The sequence below is a fragment of the Empidonax traillii genome, unplaced genomic scaffold, assembly GCF_003031625.1.
Source record: "Empidonax traillii isolate 1590-97213 ecotype Southwest subspecies unplaced genomic scaffold, ASM303162v1 scaffold275:size1536655, whole genome shotgun sequence".
In the NCBI taxonomy this organism is placed as follows: domain Eukaryota; kingdom Metazoa; phylum Chordata; class Aves; order Passeriformes; family Tyrannidae; genus Empidonax; species Empidonax traillii.
The window spans coordinates 805,797-821,141 of NW_020955468.1; positions in this window are offsets into that span (position 1 = coordinate 805,797).

The window sequence follows — 15,345 nt, forward strand, 5'->3', positions numbered from 1 at the left end:
CTCCCATAATGGCAAAGTTACATCTCTACAGGATCATTAAAATTCTGGAGGCAAAAAAACCCAGCGTGATTTTGTCAGCGTAAAGAGCAGCACCAACGAACTGCTTTGTCAGGAGACCCCAACCCTTCACTGTATTTAACTGCCCTTAAACACAAGCACATTCCCAGTACGTTGTCACCTGAGCTTACTTACCTCTTCAGACTGATGTCCCTGCTCACATAAACCAGTGAGACATTCCTCATTTCTAAGATTTTAAGGCGAGGAAGGCAATACTAACAGAGGTATCTGCATGGCACAGACAACCTCACCCAGCATCATGTTCAGCGAACTTACAGCTTTATTGCACTTGTGCTGAGTCCCCTGAAAAGGTAAAATAACAATGGTTAGAAGTCTAAGTAGCATACTGAAACCAACATAAGATGCTTACATGAGTAATTCTATCACTGTTTAAAGAGAAAAGAAAGAAGAGCATGCCTTTACATATTTATGTCCATCCTGAATAATATCTCTTCCATTTCCATTCTTACTCTTTTCATGCTGCATTACAGAGCTGGCTTTTACCAGCACCTTCTCCTTTAAGTAGACATATAAAATGAACAGCTTGCCTCTTTGCCTTGGATAAACTAGACACACCCTAGTAATAAAAACAACTTTAACCTCTCTTTTTAAAAGAAGTTTAATGGTTGTTAAAGCTGTCTGCACAGCGAGTGATCGAGCCTTTCTGATTAGAAACTCACTTGCACTGCAGGTTTACTGTCTTCAGGGCATGTTTTCAGACTTGCACATAATCTAGGCACTCTTTTCTGAGCCCTCTCCAATTTCTCAGTGCTTTGGTGCTTCACAGTCAGGATATCAGGACAGCGTGCAGTGCAACATTAACCACGTCACTGCTGCTTCACAGAGAGCTACTGCCACAACCCCATCCACTCTTGCCAGCCTCTGCCTTGTACACCCAAGCAATGCATCTCCCTGCTCAGCCTCCACAGCCCTGCTGGCACACATGTCCAACACGCTGTCCACTGCAAGCCCTGAGCAGGTCACAGCACTACTGCTTTGGAAGTTACAACGCTGTTAATGAGATGCCCATCACACTTCCTCCCTAAACACATCACTTTGCATGCCTGCTGGTCTTTCCTCCAGCATTCTTGATCACTCCACCAGTTTCACCACTCCTGCAAGCTCTACAGGTGATGATTATTCCAAATCAGTCATAAAATTGCTAAATAGTAGTTGTTCAAGCGTCAAGTACTGGAATGAATTCTTGTGGAGAGCCAGCAGACATATCGTCCTTTGGATAACAGTTTTCCACTCACAATTACATTTTGCAACTAAGAGGATTAATCACCATATGATCAACTAGAAAGAGCCCACCATGATATTTCCAGACCACTAATACTTTCATCAAGATGGTAAGTGTCAATTGTTTTTCAGAAATCAAAATATACTGCGTTGACATCATTAAGCTGAGCAAACTGATGTTTCACGAACCTAAAGCAATACTTCTTCCATTATTTTTAATTCATTACTTATGGATCCTCTTCTATTTTACATGATGTCTCCTTCAGAAGTTGCTAGATTAATTGATCTATAATTTGCTGGGTCAGTCAATTTACCCTTTTAAATTGTGACATAATATTATCTCTGGCATCCCTCAGCCCTCATGCTCCAAGATTTGCTAGAAATGAGTACAAGCAGTTCACAAATCTCCTCAGGCAACTGTTTCAATACTTCTGAATACAAGAATTGTAGTCCTGAGATTTTAAAATGTTTAACTTCAATAGTTGCTGTTTAACATCCTCCCTAATTAAGAACAGAAGAGAAAGTGTTACCACACTGAGATGTAAAACCATAGTTCTCCTTCCTTCTGAGAACAGAACAAACAATTATTGAACAGTCCTGAGGCAAAGCTTTCAGGGAGAGGTACTATCTTTGTATATATTTAGTTTTGATCATACTGATATAGGAGATCTAATAAAAGATTTTATCACTTCCTGCAAAATATGCTTTATCTTTAATCTAGGTTCCAACAACAACATTATGACAAACATTCCAGTTTATGAGTACCAAGATAATTTTATCCTCCTTCTCTGTGACTCTCCATGTACCAATACTAAGGTTTCATCTGCTCCTCATACATTTAAGAACCCCTTTTAAACAAAGAGGCCTAAGCTGTTCAGAACTGGTTTTAGCCTCTTTTATCAACTTTCTGAATTTTCTGTTAAATAAAAGAGCCTCACATTCCAATTTCCTATCTGGGAATGCGTGTGAATGTGTATACACATATTTGGTTTCACATACAATCACTGCTCCTGCTTCTAAGCAGCAGGAGACTGTGGCCTGTTTTTCCCCCACTGCTGAATTGCAAGGGCTTGGAATTTAATAAACCTTTCCTGAAGAGTTATCTGTTATTGTTTGTACTCTGGTGTTTCAATTTTTTTTCATTATGATTTTGTCTTTTGAGAATTATCCCTTTTTAGAGCAGAGAGGAAGCAAGGTAGAGAGGTTGCTAGATATACCTGTCTTCCAGTTAGGATCAGCAAATGCAATTTGGTTTGATCACTCACATTTCAACAGCGCTTTTTACTTCCTTCTGAAGTAACCAAGCTGCCTTATTCAACAGAATAATATCTAATACATGGTTTTCTTAAAGATATGTCAAACACGATGGGAGGTTTTGTCCTTTTGTCCTTGCCTACCATGTTTAGAAACTCTAAGGTTAGGGTGTGAATTGAAGAATGTATATGTGCTCCAAAATTTGACCTCCTCTGCTTATTCCCTCTGCTTAAATCACTGAGATTATTAGGGGATGCTACCTACCTCCTACTCGTGGTGACCTACAAAGATCTTTGACCTTCACTCTTTTTCCACCATTCAGCCACTGCCTCCCAGCCCTTCTGTATCTATCCCTGTGACCTTCAGCATGTAAGAACTCTTATTCTTTTAGAAATAGAGTGCTTTGAGGTTCCAATGGCATCTTTAATACAGAGAGCTCTTCCCAGCACCCAAAATATACACACCTCTGCTGCCCAATTTAATGTTTCTACATTATGGTCAGGTTATGGTCAGTATTTGGGCCAGGTTATGGCCAGTATTTGGGCACTCCAGCTATCTTGGTCTTCCAACCAGCTCTCACTACTCTTGATAGTATCCAATTCCTTTTCACAAATGGCAATGTGTAATTCCTCTTATTTATTTCCCAAGCTTCACATGTTGATAGAAAGGCTGTTACAAAACTGCCTTGCTTTAAATGCCTCAGTGCTTTGGTTCTTTACATTGCTGTAACCTTGAGTTTAAGTACTATGACTAGAGCAAACGTGGAGAGTGCATCTCTTAATTCACTCTCATTTGTATGCTGCTTTAAAATCTTCTGGGTCACTTTGGTCAGGCAACTCCCCAGAAGATGGGCAGCTGTCTGAGACCCAAGGCAACTCACACATCTTCCAGCCCTCTCCTGTGGCACTCCCCTGTCACTCCTCCAGTGGGCTGTCACTTGCAGCTCTGCAGTGCCAACATACACAGGTATAAATGTCTCCTTTCTCACTTAAAAGGCAGTTAAAAGTAATGGTGTAGAGAATCATACCCAAACCCCTTCTTAAATGTACTTCCTTCTGTATTTCCATGTCTCCAATCTACATTGCATGTTGCTTAAGTCCGGAGGTCCCCTCCTCCTCCCAAGTACACTTACTGCAGAAAGCTTTTCTGGATGCCCCTACAGCATGGTAGCAGATACCTATTACACTGAAATTATTAACTGTGCTGGTTTTGCTGACTACTGTTTGTGCAGTTCACTGCTGTAGCACACAAGAAGTGTCTCCAGCCCCATTAATCACATCATTTCCCTAGGATGTTAGACATGTTATGACCACCAGGATATGACCTGTTGCTCCTCTAATATCTGCAGGTTATGGGCAAGCCACCTTATCACAATGCAAATGTGCAGCATCAATAGAGGCCTGAAAGACTAAATATTCAGTCTGTATTATACAAACCAGCATGGAGAGCTCTACCCTCCCCCAAGCACTGTTCCTCCGGGTCTTGCTGCTGTTATAAATAAACTGCATGCTGGCTATTTTGCTTTCACAAACTGGTGTTCCTCAGGCAGTACTTCACAGCCTTGGGATGAGCTACAGAGATTAGCTCCGGGTGTGCAGCCCTCAGGGATGTATTGTTGTCAGCTTTTCTCTTTTTTTTTCTGCAAGGGAGAGGAAATTTGACAAGTGCATCTAGTCCTGATAACAAAGCCATTATGGGAAATCAAGTGAGAGTGGTGCCAGTTGCTGTGTTGTGTCTCCCTCTGTTCCCTCAGTGCTTATGAGTCTATTTAAATCCTTTCTTGTGTCCAGGGACCAAGAGTGGGACACAGCATTGTTGCAAAAACCAGTCTCCTGTTTTCACTGGTAAAACATGAGCAAGTCACTGCAGAATATTAGCTGGGCTAAGAGAAACTGGCTCACTGTCTGAGGCATCTTGCATATTTTAGCAAAGCCACCTAGAAAAAGTATTTGCATTTTAAGGTAGCAGCAGGATAAATCTTCCTCTGGCTCTCTACAGTAAACAAACATTACATTCAGCAGGACAGATTTGCAGACAATCAGTTCAGAGTGAATTCTTAGTAGAGCACTGTGGCCTTGGACAAATGCAATCATTAGGTACATAATTAAAGAGTATTGATAGAAGCAGGGAACTTAGATTTTCTCTGCATATGAGACTTACCCATCTGTGATGGAAATGCTGCATCTGTCACTCAAAGGAACTCTGAAAACTTAGAAAAGATTCCAAGAAATTTCCTGAGAATGACTGAGGAATTTGAAAGCATATTTATGAACAACAAACTCTAGGGGTTCAAGCTCTTTATTCCATCATGTCTAAGGAGTTACTTCAGTTGGTCCTAAAAATTCCTATCTAGGGAAAAAGAATTTGATCAGATCTCAGTTTGTTACCTCCCAGTCAAATACGTCAAAGTTCAAATGGCTAGAACCTGAAGCTAGAAAAAAATGAGGCTCAAAACCCTAATGCAGTTTTTGAACATTGTTTGTATTTAATCACTGGATCAATTTCCCAAGGGTAAATTGGATTCTCCATCACAGGAAAATGCTGCATTAAAAGGGGAAGAGTTGGTTTGGTTTCACTAATTATTCAAATAAGAATGAACTCAGGGCATCCCTGTGGCCTTGATGGTTGTTATGGGCTTTCCAGTATGTCGGTTTCTGTTCCTGACATGCAGGAGAGGTGAAGAGCTGTCCTGCCTCCTGGCACTCAGCCTCCCTGCCACGGTCAGCACAGACCCCTCATGGGAGATCACAGCAGGCACAGGAAGGGACCAGAGCCACAACATGCCCTTCTCCTGCCACTGCAGGCAGGGGGCCCACAAGTCTATTCATGCCCTGATTCCCTTTTTATTTCATTTCCTTCAATACATGGTGCTCAGACACTTCTGAATTTACATCCCTATGGGGTTCAGCTCCTTCTATATCTACTGCATGCTGGCATACTTTTTCTTCAAGTGGGTAATACAGACCTTTTGTCACTCAGCACCCCTGCCTATGGCAACACACTCAGGCTTACGGTAAGAAAACCAGACAGCCAAGAGGCAAATAGAAAAAAGTGCCCTTTAATTCCCACATGACTATTCCTGGGCTGACCCTAGCTGGCAGGAACATTCATCCATCCTCCCTCTCCTGTCCAGGCAGAACTCCCTCCTTTTTAGGGTCCTGTTTGCACATACATGCTCGGGAAGGTCAAAGCAAACCTACTGCAGGCAGGAGCCAAAGCACATAATTCAAAGCACTTTCAGTCTTCAGCTAAGGCGGCTTCAGGGTCCTAACACGAAAGATCTGCAAGATTTAGCTGGCGTGACAGAGGATACTGTCTTTTCCATCGGCCTGTCCTCTCCACTTTGTTCCTATCACCAAAGCAGGAGCATGGGCAATGGGGAAGCTCTAATTCCTGGCGCCACAGTTCATTGCCTCGAGAGTTAATCCAAACTGCAATTGATTGTGTGAGCAATTAATAAGACAGAGTGATAACTGCAGCACTCACTGCAGAGAGGCTGAAGGCAGGCCAAGTTATGACCCCGCTGGAAGAAGTCTCCAGCTAGAGGAGGGAACAGACTGCTAATCGGTTAAATCTTCCCACCATGAATCACTGGAGTTTGTGCAGCAGAGTCTTTAATTCACTATAATTTAATTCTCCAAGGCATAAACTACAGAGATCTACAGCCACTTTAAACTTCTGAGTGAGAACATCCAGGCGTCTATGAATTTTCCCAAGTCTTCACAGCTCCAGTTCAATTTCTACCTCTCACGTAGATGAGGACCTAGAGCCACATAACTGCTTTGCAGGCTCAGCCTCGTGCAAACTCTCAAGAAGAGGTCTTTTATCCAAAACCAATAAATATTTATATTTTTTGCAGAAAGCTAAAACTGGGCTTTAAGATGAATGAATTCTTTATATTTAAAACTATAACTTGTAAAATTATCCTTATCTTGTTCCGGAAAGTTGTTTCTTTTAATCTGTAAAGATGGTGCTTTCCTATACATTTATTTATAGAGAGATGGCAAGGAAATGTTTAAATCCAGGAGAATTTCATCACTCTTATGAAAGTTACTATGCTTTTATGTTTACTTCAGAAATTTAGGTTGGGTATTGGGCTGTTTATTTTTAAGAATTTTATTTTCATTTATCACCAGTATACCACTCTGAGTTTGTGGAAATTGCCACAATGCAAAAGTAGCTGATCTGTCCCAATCAGGAATTTCCATGTATATATGTAAATCAGCTCCTGACCTAATGCAATGGGTAATTCTTTCTGTTCTTATCTGATCCCTTTTAGAGGAAGAAATGTTGAAACTGAACCTGGAATATCACATTATAAATGTCAGATGCAATCAGCAGGCCAGGTTAATCAACTGTTTCCAAATTCCCTCAAGTGACATCTTTTCTGCAAAAATTTAGTGGTGGCCTCCAAGCAGAGGAAAACCAATTAGGCCCATAATTCCCACAACAGCTGATGAACCTCAAACACTTTGTAGTAGCTTTCTTGGCCCATCAGCTTCCACCTTGTCCATAGCAAACCCGCAATGCAGATGTCCAAGCACTGCTAGAGGGTGGATCTGTACCGCAACAGCACTTCTGCAGTATTCACCCCTGTCCATGCTTTTGCCTCTTGTCTCTCTATAGCTGAGGACACCCAACCTTGTATTTTCTATAGGGTGGGAGCACAGCTGTGGCAGTTAATAGGTACAAGCCTGAGCAGTGTAGGCTCGCCCTTCCTCTCCTTGCACTTATCTGGTCCTGCTGCTAATAAGCCTTCAGAGCTCAAGTAACTAACACCTCTGGAAACAAAGACTTAGGCTTTGTCCTGATTTCACTCCAGTTCCCTGCTGACAGATACTGTGAACAAGCTCTTACAACTTGTCTCACCTTTCTGATTAAAAGCATTATCTTTATGTGAGGCTAGAATTTAAGGCATCAGACTGGAGTCCAGCCACAGCTAAGTGATGGTGTTCGCTAGATAAGTATCCTCAAAGTTTTGCAGAGGGTTTGCTCTTCTGAAACAAACTGTAATGATACCATAAATAAGGGCACCACACAGGAGGGCTCAAACTGGATTTCAGCCTTATTTGACTGATAAAAGGGCAGCACCTTTTAACTAGGTTATGAAAAACCTTTCCAGAAATTAAAATTTAATAAACACACACAATTAAAAGAGAGAGAGAAAAGCAAAGGGCTGTGCAAGGACAGTCAGTTTTCTCAGGTAAAATGGAGATAATAAGAGAATATGCAAAGTACCCAGTTATAAGAAAACATATGAGCACATCAATCACTTTAAACCATAATCCTCAAGCAAATGCTAGTCTTTTTCTTATTTCTAAAAATAGAACCAGATCTTTAACCCTGTCAGAGGAGTACATAATAAGCACCAGGAACACACAGAAATGTGACTACCAATATTAAGATTCTCTCTGTATGAGAAACAGCACAATTTTAGCTTTCCAAGCATAAATGGGAAGTGGCATAGGGGAAATCATAGTCTGCTGAAGGGAATATTTTTCCTGGGTGGGATAGTTACAGTTTTTTCAGGCTTTGTCACACAATTAATTGGTTCTCTTCTTTCATTAATGAATTTCTATCTCTGACTTTACACTGAACCAGACCTCATGAACAAAGGTGATCTAACACAAAGTAATACACTTTACATTAGTAAAATCACCCATTTGAACTGTTGTGTGGGAGAAGAGAAGCAGATCTCTGGAAGAGCTTCTCTCCCATGCATCCATATAAATGAATGATTTTACTAATGTAAAGAGAGGTCTACCACTGTTAAGCCTTGTCAATGAGATTAGAGACAGGGCCCTGCTGTCTGCTCCTTAAAGTATATTATTTTTTGTTAGATCACCTTTGCTCATAACATGGCCATTGAGAATTTAATGTTCTTACATATTTCACTGTCAGACTTTATTGCACATTCACGAAGGAAAGTAATTTCATCAAGTGATAAACTATGAATGATACTAAATATAGATTTATTGGAAATTCCAGTAGAAGGTAAGTGAATTCTTTCTGCCAGCTGGAATAGAGAGCTACAGTCAAGCTATTTTCTTACCTGTCCATCATTCTCAGCATAAAGAAAATGATGACTGCTGGTTCTAAAATCAGATTATCACTGCAGTACCTATGAGCTTATTTTTAAGTACCCAGTGTTTGCCTTACTTTTGGAAGAAAATCAGTTTTAGTCTGTAGACTAAATATTTGACCAGAACCTACTGATTACACCAAATTGTTAGGAAAAAAATAATAATTCCCTTTGCAGTGAAGTCACATTTCTACATCTTCCATATAGCAGACAATACCATATTTGGCAGCACAGTAACATATTAACAATTCGGTAAAATAGCTCCTAAACCCATGTGAGGATCACCATAGCTCTGCACAGCCAAAAGCCAGGCAAGAAAACCTCCCTGCCTCAAAATGCAGCCTGGACAGCTGTGGGAGAAACTGGATGGCTCCTGGACCCACGGCCCCTCCCTTGAAAGGAAGACGTGCGCTGACTGACCAGAAGAAGACTTCCAGTGAGCCAGCTGGAGGTGTCAGAAGTTGCTTTTTTCTGTGTTTCTCAGCAACCATAAAGACTGGATGGGGAATGTGGAGACTGCAGCAGGCAGTGTCCCACCAAACCAGACCTGCCAGTGAGCACCAGTGGTCAGAGGAATGGTTGCTGTCACAGCCTGCTCACCACGTTACTCCTGGTGCCTGATTTTTTGCCAGTAAAGGATGAGTCTATAGTGACATCCTTCTTGAAGATCACACACTGCTGGCTGTGCAACTGCCTCTTTTTCAGATAGTTCAGTACTCACTGAAGATTTTTTTGGGCAATATTTAAAATGCAGTCAGAGTGGACTTCAGTATATTAGAGCCAAAATTTGATAAATTTAATATTTTTCTTCTAATATACCATGGGCTGTTGATGGGGAAAGACTGTCTTGCAAGTGATCAGGAAGCACAAGCAGAGGGAGACTGAGTTTAGATATTTGTAACCCTATTACAGGATTGTGCTAGTCATTTTGCTTTTTCGTTTTCTATCATTCCTTTGTGGGCAGGCAAAAATGTCCCTCTAATCTGAAAAGAGCTGTGGGACTCAGCCACCCATGTGAAACTTCGCCTGTATGTGGCTGAAAATACTTGTGCAAATCCCCAGGAGGCCAGAACTTGACTTGAGAGCCCATTTCTGCCTCTGAGGAATAAATATCGTGGTTCACCAAGAGTTTGGGTCCCTTCCAGTGGAGAGGGTGCCCTTGCCTGAGCACTGTTGACAGCACAGTTGTGTTGCTCGCTGGCAGGCAGCCTTGAGGCTGACCTTGCTAGGGCCAACCAGAGGGCTGTTCAGCTCATTGCCTCTGACAGTGACCAAGAGCAAATGCTCACAGGAGAACATAGAGAGAAGCAGACAGCACTGCTTCCTAGTCTCCAGGGATGCCTTAAGGAGAAATTTCTGAGCTGCCTTCCCCCCGGCCACTCTGCCTGCCATCTTCATCCCACCAGAACAGCTCGTCCACTGACAAGCAAGCAAAGGAGGGTCTCTGCTCTTTTGTACGCCCCTGTTTTTCTAGCATATTTCTACAAGACCCTCATATGCAGAAGGAGAGGAAGCTGGTTGCTAATGTCCATTACTGTTCTGTGGAGGAGAAGGTGAAAAATAATGAGGGAACAGATGTGCAGCTGAAAGGAATAGGTGATCTAAAACTAAGCTACAGGGGAAAAGGTAGTGAAATAGTACGTGTGATAACAAGAGAAGAACTGTAAAATAAGAAAAAAAATTAAAAGAAGAATGAAATAAAATAATGAAGGAAAAGACATTTGTCCTGAAGGAGAAAGTGCATAAAGAGAAGAAAAAATGATATGGTTGCAAAAGAACAAAATAGAGTAATAAAAACCTTAGCCACAAGTGGAGAGATAAGGCAGTGAAAGGGGAAGAACTGGGAATAGCTTTATATCAAATTACAAAGTTGCTATCCTTAAACCATCTGATAATGTGATACTCCCAAACCACTCCATTCAGTGCACTCTAATAGAGTGCTGGCTTTAATTTTGGTGGCTTTTCATATGTGTAGCAAACACACAAAACAATGGAGAGCAGCAGACATCCAGCCTTTTTCCATGCTCATGCACATCCAGTCCTGGAAGTTGGGCTCTGCCTTGAAACACCACACGCAGGTACCGATTTTCTCCCAGTGAGTTTGAACAGAGCCAAAGGTGCTTCTCCTCCTCAGAATAAAACGATCCAGGATGACAACATGGTGACATTGCTTAATCCAGAGCCTAATGCTCCAGCCAGCTGTAGAAGGGAGAGTCTCTCTGACAGCAATATCCCATTCACAGATTTGGTCTCTATATTGTGTTCAATCAACCACTCTTTTACTGATAATTACTGAGATCAAGAACAAGCAACTGAGGTTACAAACTGATACATATAAATAGGGAATTAATTTTGGAGCTTTTTAAGTTTACTCATGAATATGATTCTTTGCTCCCCTATCTTGATGCTCAGTTCTGCATGGCCCTTACACACTAACAGGCTTAATAAAGAGACTTGCTACTTTTGACATTCAGAGAAGGAGGTTTTGGTCTACTATTATGGGTGTTACTGATGACATGCATTATCAAGTCCACTCTCCCATCATTCCTATTTTTCTGCTATCATCTAGTTTGAAAAAGCTATGAAGTAGAATTTATTTCGCTCAACCTCTAAGAGCTTTTTATTTCATTCCATTTTCACGAACAGTAAGGAATATATCTGAGTGGATCTACCTCAGATTTTATCACTTGAGTTAATTAGCTTAATTTGAACTAACTTACCACACTGGTAAAGGGCTGGGTTAGTCTCTAAATATTATTTCCACACCAGTAAAGCTACCAGTTTACCAGATGGGCCCACCCAGCCACTCCATTTGAAGAATGAGCCGTATCACCATCCCAGCTCTGATGGGTCAGTGTTACCTGCCTATTTCACTCCACTGATTTTAACTGATTTTAACTTTATCACCACATGCTGTCCTTCCATGTGGATGGTAAATCTACCCCAAAGTCAGCACCTTTATTTGAACCACAGCCACAATAGCAAAAAGACCTCCAGAAACTCACAAATCCTAACACAGCTCAATAACTAAGCCCGACCGCTACCACCACAGCAGAACATGAGTTACAAGAGGTAGGAGAGATGAATTAACCAAGTTAAGAGGAACAACCTCCTCTGTTTAAAAGTCAGGATTCAGAGTACTCAGGTGTTAATTTAATTTGCCTGAGGGCTGTACAAGGAAGGGTTTGAGCTCCACCTGGAGACATTAGAGCACAGCTGAAAGGTCTGACAGGTTGACAGACCACTTCACTGTCCTGCTAAGACCAACCAGAGTCTCAAATAGGTTGTGATAATGTTCAAGGTGGTCAGCTTGGTCAGCCATCCTTCAATCAGAGCTCTCTTAAGTAGGTCTAAGATTAATATTTATGCATGCCAGAATAGATAGATACAGGTATGGACACAGATGGTTTAGATATCATATAGCTTTCATAGGTAGAATAGGATAAGGATAAATATCAGTTTAGCACACAGTAACATGGCAGTCAGACTGTAAGGGTAGCATTAGACAGGCTAATTGGAGTTTGGATACCCAGGAAATGCTAGAAAATCCAAGCAGAGACGAGCTGGAGGTTTTAGTCCATCAAATGAGGAAAAGACTGACTGTCTTGGATGGTAGCCAACAGAAATAATTTCAGCCTTATTTAGAATTCTTTTAAATGGTGAGATCATATCTGATTACTTTAATATACCTTTATATTAAAGGGAAACTTAAGGAAGGGACGGGGAATAACATTCACATAACTCTAGGCCACTATATATCCAGAGGTTTCTCTGTGAAGGTGCCCAAACACCTCTCAAGGCATAATTGCTATGTTTGTTGAGGTTTCCATCCCACCCCTCATCAGTGCTCTTCAGGATAATCTTCCTATGGATCCGAAGCATCTATCCCTCATCCCTTTACATTTATTTTTCTTCTCATTTAGTGTCCCCATCATCCCTTGCTCCTCATCACAGCAGCACAGGAAAGTGTTGTGCTGTGCAGTAGTGCACCACTCATTCCTTACCCTGTGTGCTGCATGATTAGGCAGTCAGATCTCATCCCTTCCATCTGTCACCATGACAGCTCAATCATCTTGGGAGGCTTCCTTGAACTCTCACACTTCCCACACAATGGGGTCAAATAACAATTACTCCAGTTAATGGCATCTACAACACACCTGATGACAGCACCATTTTCAACAGCATCCAGTGAAGAGTTAAGCTCCACAGAGAGATAAAGATAGAGCCTGATGCTCATAGACCAAACAAATTGCTTAGCGCATGTGTAGGCCAAGTAGCTGAAAGGCTGTCTAGCCTGCCAGATTTCACATCCACTGGCTAGCTTGGGGGGACATGCAGTAGCCACCAAATCTGACCTATACCCATCAGTATCAGCTCATATCAGAGAGCTGGCAGGAACCTGGAAAAGAAAAACAAATGTTATTGCTGCCTGACTCTGTCAAAAGGGGTATTATAGAATTTTGTCTTGGGAAGGTGTGATATGAGAAAAACAGAAGATGCTTAGAAGCATTTTCAAAGAGAAAGCGACAAACAAAATCTTGCAGGGAGGGATTAGGGAAAGGGAAGGGAATATAGGATGGCAACAGGGAGGAAATGGGACGTGTGACAGGTAGAAAAAAATCAGAGGACTCACAAAAAGGACAGAGGTGGACATAAGGGTAATAAGAGGTTAAAAATTATGTGAGAGTAGGGAACCAAGCAAGTTAGGAAGAATAATGGCAAAGAAACCTTCATGCTCTACTTTCCTCTAATAGACGAACTAAAGGATGGGATTTTCTTGTATGATCTGGAATCTCATTGTCCTTGAATCCCAGGAGGTTTCTGTTCCCTTTTATAAGGTGAAACTTGTGACAGGACCATATGACCTTATACTCATATCCTGTATGTGCCAGATGTGGTGTGTCCCCACCCTTGGAAGATCCCTGAGCCCCATCCTTGCAGGCCCACGGACTTAGACCTGGGAAATCCTTTCTCATGTGTGTCAGAGCTGAGTTGCACACTGAAGCCTCCACCAATCCCAGCAGCACGAAATGAGGCAAAAGCTAGAGACACTCAAATGTCACAGCTGTCACAGCCCCAGACAGTGGTTAGAGGGGAAGGAGGAGGCTGTGAGAAGAACCCAGAAAACCTTTGAGGTGAATGGGGAAGTCCTATTGCTTGGGGCAGGTGACATGGGCTCTTCTTGCTGAGCTCACCACATCACATGGGAGTCAAATGTGCCTCCCAAACACCCTTTCCATTTTAAGGCCAGATGCTGCACAAGGGCAGAGTTTAACCAACTTCAGAGCTGTGGAAGTCAGAAACGCCCAGAGTACAGCCCCTACTCACACTCCTCCAGGGAAAAGTGTTTCTTGCTTTCTTCCTATGCACATGATCAACTGAACCAGGTTTCTAGTTAGAGACTTAATCACCCGGCATTCACCCCCGCTGTGGCACATCCCTGTCAGGAAGGAAAAGGGAGTGCTGCTCTCAGCACCAGCTGAACTCCTCTAGCCAGAGATGATATGGCTCTTGGGATCAGGTGGGGGATGCAGGAAAGGGCTACAAGAGGTGGGCAGGGAGGGATCTGCATCAAGTACTCAAAGAATTAGCATCACCTCCTCATAGTAAAATAAGCAGGACTTTCCAATTGGATAAACTGGTCTTTGTAGGTCCCTTCCAACTTAGAATATTCTGTAATTCTGTGATTCTGTCAAAATTACATAGACCTTTCATCTACGCCATAGCATGAACTGAAAATATGGATGGTAATTACAGCTCCATGCATAGTCCTAGCTCTTACAAATAATGATTTTATTCCCATCAGAGAGAAGGAAGGATTGATTTGCGAAGTGAAGAGCTAAGGTTTGTTGATGGAACTTTCCAATTCAGGAAAAGAAATGTCTTGAAAATAAGAAAATGGTAAATGAATGTAAATCCACATAAGACCTTAATTCCACTCTGTCTGAATGATGCCTCTGGATTCTTTTATCACTTTACTGCGACTGCTTTTGAACTGAACTGAACATGAGCCCACATCTCCGGACCTGTAGGCTACCACTTAACTTTCTGCACAGAAAGAGCAGCACAGCTGCTAAACTGTGCACTGAGCGCTCCATCCCTCTTATATCCCCACAGTCTTTTGCATGCAAGGCCACCGATGCTGCACTTTCCTCACTGTAATCACACCAGCAGCCCGTGATCACCTCCCACTGAACCACTGGCAGTTCCTTGGTCAAAAAAAAAGCACTGTGCCCTTGTCTTTCTGTAGCCCATATGGTGCTGGGGTGAAATCAGAAAAGGCATGCTGGCTCCTTCCAGGGACACACCAACATCTTCTCTGGCACAGTGGTCAGGCAGAGGGCTGCGGCTTTCCCAGACCATTTCAAATGGGGCTGCTCCAAAGTACCTACTCGCTATGCAATGCAGCTGCCTCTGATTCTGCAAATGCAGATGGTGTACTTGCCACTGCCAGGTTCAGGGAGGCCAGCTCACACTCACACGTCTATGCTTTGCTACTGAGCTTGCAGAAATGTGTTATTTATAGGTATGGACCTTCTGGGAGGACCCAAACTCACTGAGACATCGGGCAGAGTCAGCTAAGTTTCTTATTTGATCTAATTTGAAACCTGCTGTAAAGGAGCGTAGTGAAAAGTTTTATTCACACATTAAGCTCTGTGAGTTTGCAGGCTGTATAGGACCTAATATATGGGGGGAAAGAAGTAGAGAAG